At 49.1% G+C, this 6000-nt stretch overlaps 1 long non-coding RNA gene across 1 annotated transcript in view; it reads right to left on the reverse strand.

The window, feature by feature from the left end:
• The window catches only part of LOC138664380 (uncharacterized), a 314860-nt gene extending 310107 nt beyond the window's left edge, over positions 1-4753 (reverse strand). The window contains exons 1-2 of the long non-coding RNA XR_011318337.1: positions 4629-4753; positions 2507-2584 (exon numbers count right to left, since the gene is read on the reverse strand). This is a non-coding gene — a long non-coding RNA (uncharacterized lncRNA). The remainder of the gene's footprint in view (positions 1-2506; positions 2585-4628) is intronic.
• Positions 4754-6000: the final 1247 nt, after the last annotated feature.

The raw sequence follows: 6000 nt of genomic DNA on the forward strand, positions 1-6000 counted from the left end.
TTAGATTTTTTTTTTAAACAATTGTATGTGCTGCTGATTCCAGGTCTCTGTAGCTCTCCACAGCTGGTCCTTGGCTCTTAGAAAACTCTTCTGGTAATTCTTTTTACTCCTTTGTATGAAATCGTACGGGGAGCAACTGGTTGTGGCTGGTTTATAGTAAAATGATGTTCTTTTCACTTCTGGATTATGGTCTCAACAGTGCTCACTGAAACCTTCAGTAATTTAGAAATTCTTCTGTAACCAATGCTATCAGTATGTTTTGGAACAATAAGCTTGCAAAGCTATTTAGGCAACTCACTGGTTTTACCCATCATGAAATGTTTATTGTGTGGCATCTTGACAATGAGACACACTTTTTATAAACCATCAGTTGAAACTGTTGGTTCAATAATTTCACTAAGTGGCATGATGACTCTCTAATTATTGATAGATTACAGCTGATGTCATGACTTTTCATATCTTTTTGCACCTCTTTTCAATAATTTTTCCCTGTGTCATTTTGCAATATTACACATAACAATTTATGGACATCTATGGGTTGTTACCGACATCTGATGAGAATTTCATGTCAATCGCAGCTTTAGAAATATATTTAGTTAGAAAATTGGTGACGTGTTCAATACTTATTTCAACAGCTGTAAACATGTTTGTTTTTTTATTTCGGTTTTCATAACCACCTTTTAGTTTGCGGACTGCATCAACAGGGGTATCCGGGTAATGGAAAAAGTTGCATAAAAAATACAATAATTGAATTAAAAATGAGTTAACTTATTTTAAGAAGAATTATAACATACAATGTCATAAAAATCAGTCGCTAAATAAAAACACATGTACTGGACATGCCAGTAATATAATTTATGGAAAATGGGCTAAAATCCCAAAATATCCTTGTTTGGGATTACAGTACAGCAGGAACATTTTTTTTGTCAAAACATTTCTATAAATACCTGGGAATGTGACCTGATCCACATTTGCTACCTATACATCATAGTGATTTTACTAATACTATTTCTTGATGAGGAATTATAGTTATTAAAACATATAAGCAGGAGACATACACAGTATATATACAGTGTGTATATCACTAGATATCACTGAATTAAATATTCCAGTTTCAAATCTTTATTCATTAGTACATAGTGGAATGCGTTTAGGAGAATCAAACATAAAAAGGATCAGTGTAAATCAAAATTAATATCCCATGGAGGTCTGAATTTGGAATGCTACTCTAAATCAAGGTGGAAAATCAAATTACAGGCTGATCCAACTTCAGTGGAAATGCCTCAAGACAAGAGAATGATGCTCAGTAGTGTGTGTGGCCACCAAGTGCCTGTATGACCTCCCTACAATGCCTGGGCATGCTCCTGATGAGGCGGCGGATGGTCTTCTGAGGGATCTCCTCCCAGACCTGGACTAAAGCATCCACCAACTCCTGAACAGTCTGTGGTGCAACGTGATGTTGATGAATGGTGCGAGACATGTCCCAGATGTGTTCAATCGGATTCAGGTCTGGGCGGGCCAGTCCATAGCTTCAATGCCTTCATTTTGCAGGAACTGTTGACACTCTCCAGCCACATGAGGTCTGACATTGTCCTGCATTAGGAGGAACCCAGGGCCAACCACCCCAAAATATGGTCTCACAAGGGGTCTGAGGATCTCATCTCGGTACCTAATGGCAGTCAGGCTACCTCTGGCGAGCACATGGAGGGCTGTGCGGCCCTCCAAAGAAATGCCACCCAACACCAATACTAATCCACTGCCAAACCGGTTATGCTGAATGATGTTGCAGGCAGCTGATTGCTCTCCACAGCATCTCCAGACTGCCGGGCCCGTATCTTGCCCAAAACGCGTGGCAAAGTCAAAACCTGTTGGAGGACAGCGTGGCCATCCGGTTAAAGCTCAGTCTGCAATGCCTGAAAAGGTATCCGATGCTAGAAAGAGTGCAGTCTGGCATTTTTTTAAACAACATCCAATTGATCAGCGCAAAGTCATCTGTCAAAAATGTTCAACTCAGAGGCGTAGCTAGAGCTTTTGCCGCCCGGGGCTGTTCCCGAGTTTGGCGCCCCCCCCCCCCCCATCCCCCCATCACCCCCCCCCCCTCCAGCTCAATACACACAAAGGTTACCAAAAATGGTTTTCCTGTTTTGTAGAACTTAAACTGGGCCTAATGGTGTCACCCCCACATGCCACACCTGTGACTTAATACCACCACACCATGACCAGGCCACATAGTGACCGAATAATACTACATACAAGGGACAAATACCACCGCACCATTTCCAGACCACATATTACCACCACATAGTGACTGAATACTACAATACTGATCAGTAATTAAAAAAAAAACCACAATACTATCACCATAAGTGCCAGTATTCACAGGAGATCTGTACTTAGTATGCAGTGTCTGTGTAGAGGTAATACAGAGATCACTGGTGACATTATACACAGGACCTCTATATAGTATACAGTGTATAGTGTCAGTGTATAGGTAACACTGACTCACCAGTGACGTCTCTAGGTGAAGTCCTTCATCTTTTATCCAGCACAGACCGCCATCATTCCTTCCAGCCAGGACTCGTTTCTGCAGGAAATAACACAGTTATCTCGAGCTCCGCTTGCAGAACACATTACTTAATTTTTCACAACTTCTACATTACACCACATGAAGAAAAAAAGGTGATATAGTGTCACTCTGCACAGTAACAGGACCGCCCCCCCATTTAAAACAGTATACTCAAAAAATAAAATAAATACATCACTGCAGTAACAATATCCCTTAATTATCCCCTATGGTAATAATATTCCCCACCCTGGCCCCGTTTATCTCATTCCTGGCTCCAGCCATATGTTGTCGTATCCTGCCCTCATGAGTATCCATTCTACCCCATATGATCTCCCCATCCTGCCCCACCAGCCTCCATCGTATCCGTCCTGCCCCATGATCCAATCCTGCCCCGTGTCTCCAATCATGCCCCGTATCTACATTCTGCCCATGCCTCAAGTCCTGCCCCCAGTGTGTCCAGCATATTACCCCCATGTTGTCCAGCAATCTGCCCCAGTGTGTCCAACATATTACCCCCATGTTGTCCAGCAATCTGCCCCAGTGTGTCCAGCATATTACCCCCAGTGTGTCCAGCAATCTGCCCCAGTATGTCCAGCATATTACCCCCAGTGTGTCCAGCAATCTGCCCTCAGTGTGTCCAGCAATCTGCCCCAGTGTCCAGCCTTTCCCCAGTGTGTCCAGCAGTCTGCCCCAGTGTGTCCAGCATATTACCCCCAGTGTCCAGCATTGCCCCAGTGTGTCCAGTATATTACCCCCAGTGTGTCCAGCAATCTGCCCCAGTGTCCAGCATTGCCCCAGTGTGTCCAGAAGTCTGCCCCAGGGTCTCCAGCATTGCCTCAATGTGTCCAGAAATCTGCCCCAGGGTCTCCAGTATTGCCCCCAGTGTGTCCAGCAATCTGCCCCAGGGTCTCCAGTATTGCCCCAGTGTGTCCAGCATTCTGCCCCATAGTCTCCTGTACTGCCCCAGTGTGTCCAGCATTCTGCCCCATGGTCTCCAGTATTGCCCCAGTGTGTCCAGCAATCTGCCCCATGGTCTCCTGTATTGCCCCAGTGTGTCCAGCATTCTGCCCCATGGTCTCCAGTATTGCCCCGGTGTGTCCAGCAATCTGCCCCATGGTCTCCAGTATTGCCCCAGTATGTCCAGAAGTCTGCCCCAGGGTCTCCAGCATTGCCTCAATGTGTCCTGAGATCTGCCCCATGGTCTCCAGTATTCAGAGTGTCCAGCATTCTGCCCCATAGTCTCCTGTACTGCCCCAGTGTGTCCAGCATTCTGCCCCATGGTCTCCAGTATTGCCCCAGTGTGTCCAGCATTCTGCCCCATAGTCTCCAGTATTGCCCCAGTGTGTACAGCATTCTGCCCCATGGTCTCCAGTATTGCCCCAGTGTGTCCAGCATTCTGCCCCATGGTCTCCAGTATTGCCCCAGTGTGTCCAGCATTCTGCCCCATGGTCTCCAGTATTGCCCCAGTGTGTCCAGCATTCTGCCCCATGGTCTCCAGTATTGCCCCAGTGTGTCCAGCAATCTGCCCCATAGTCTCCTGTATTGCCCCAGTGTGTCCAGCAATCTGCCCCAGGGTCTCCAGTATTGCCCCAGTGTGTCCAGCAATCTGCCCCATAGTCTCCTGTATTGCCCCAGTGTGTCCAGCAATCTGCCCCATGGTCTCCAGTATTGCCCCAGTGTGTCCAGCATTCTGCCCCATGGTCTCCAGTATTGCCCCAGTGTGTCCAGCAATCTGCCCCATGGTCTCCTGTATTGCCCCAGTGTGTCCAGCAATCTGCCCCATGGTCTCCTGTATTGCCCCAGTGTGTCCAGCAATCTGCCCCATAGTCTCCTGTATTGCCCCAGTGTGTCCAGCAATCTGCCCCATGGTCTCCTGTATTGCCCCAGTGTGTCCAGCAATCTGCCCCACGGTCTCCAGTATTGCCCCAGTGTGTCCAGCAATCTGCCCCATGGTCTCCTGTATTGCCCCAGTGTGTCCAGCATTCTGCCCCATGGTCTCCAGCATTGCCCCAGCCCCAGACAGTCAGAAATAAAGAAAAAAAAAAAAAAGTAAAATCCTCACCTCTCCCGTTCCCAGCGCAGGTCCGGTGCAGTCAGCGTCTCTCCGGCTCTGCGACGCTCAGGACAGAGAGGCAGAGCGGCGCGCACAGTAGTGACGTCATCGCGCCCTCTGCTCTGAGACGTCGCAGAGTCAGAGGAGGCTGCAGCTGCCGGCGCCGCAGGAACCAGGAGAGGTGAGTATAGAGCGGGGGGCGGGGGCGGGGGCGGGACCCGGGGGTGGGGGGAGCTGGCCCTGGTCGTGGCGGCGGACGGCGCCGCCCGAAGATTTAAAGGGGCGTCTTTTTTTTTTTTTTTTTTTTTTTATCTTCTTCTGCAGCGCCGGCCGCCCCCAGCATTGTGCCGCCCGGGGCGGACCGCCCCCCCCGCACCCTCCTTCCTACGCCACTGGTTCAACTACCTTAAGCAGAGGGCAGAATCTGAAAAGTCTCAATACAAGTTGCATGCATAGACATTTAACCACCATGCATTTGCAAGCTTGGACTAACTACCAAACGTCCCTTAAGGTTGTAGCACCCTCGGCCAATGAAGCTAGTCATCAACGCAACATCCCTTCCGGCAGTGTAGGGCCACCATTTTCTGCACCACCTGCAGTATCTGTGCAGGTTTCTTTGCCAGGCCAAAGAAGTCAGGGTCAGGGAATCACCAGTTTCGTAGTAGGAAACACTGCATCTAGGGCACCGGCGGCAACAATACCATCTCCCACCGTCTCTCAGTCTGCCATGTCCACCGGCACCCCCGCTAGTTCCACGATCTCCAGCTCTCCAGTCCAGCTCACCCTACATGAGACTATGGTTAGAAAAAGGAAGTACTTAGCCTCGCATCCGCGTACACAGGGTTTGAACGCCCACATAGCTAGACTAATCTCGTTAGAGATGATGCCCTACCGGTTAGTTGAAAGCGAAGCTTTCAAAGCCCTGATGGACTACGCTGTACCACGCTACGAGCTACCCAGTCGACACTTTTTTTCCAGAAAAGCCATCCCAGCCCTCCACCAGCATGTTAAAGAGCGCATCGTCCATGCACTCAGGCAATCTGTGAGCACAAAGGTGCACCTGACAACAGATGCATGGACCAGTAGGCATGGCCAGGGACGTTACGTGTCCATCACGGCACACTGGGTAAATGTGGTGGATGCAGGGTCCACAGGGGACAGCAAGTTTGGGACAGTTCTGCCTAGCCCACGGTCTAGGAAACAGTTGGCTGTAGCCATTCGCACCCCCTCCTCCTCCTCCTCGTCCTCCTGCAGAAGCGAGACCTCGTCCACAGACCGCAGTCGCACAACCACTCCATCCGCAGCTGCCACTGTTGCACACCAGGTCTCCCATTATGGGGCAGCTACTGGCAAACGTCAGCAGGCTGTATTGGCTATGAAG

This window comes from Ranitomeya imitator, chromosome 1 (assembly GCF_032444005.1).
Source record: "Ranitomeya imitator isolate aRanImi1 chromosome 1, aRanImi1.pri, whole genome shotgun sequence".
Classification (NCBI taxonomy): domain Eukaryota; kingdom Metazoa; phylum Chordata; class Amphibia; order Anura; family Dendrobatidae; genus Ranitomeya; species Ranitomeya imitator.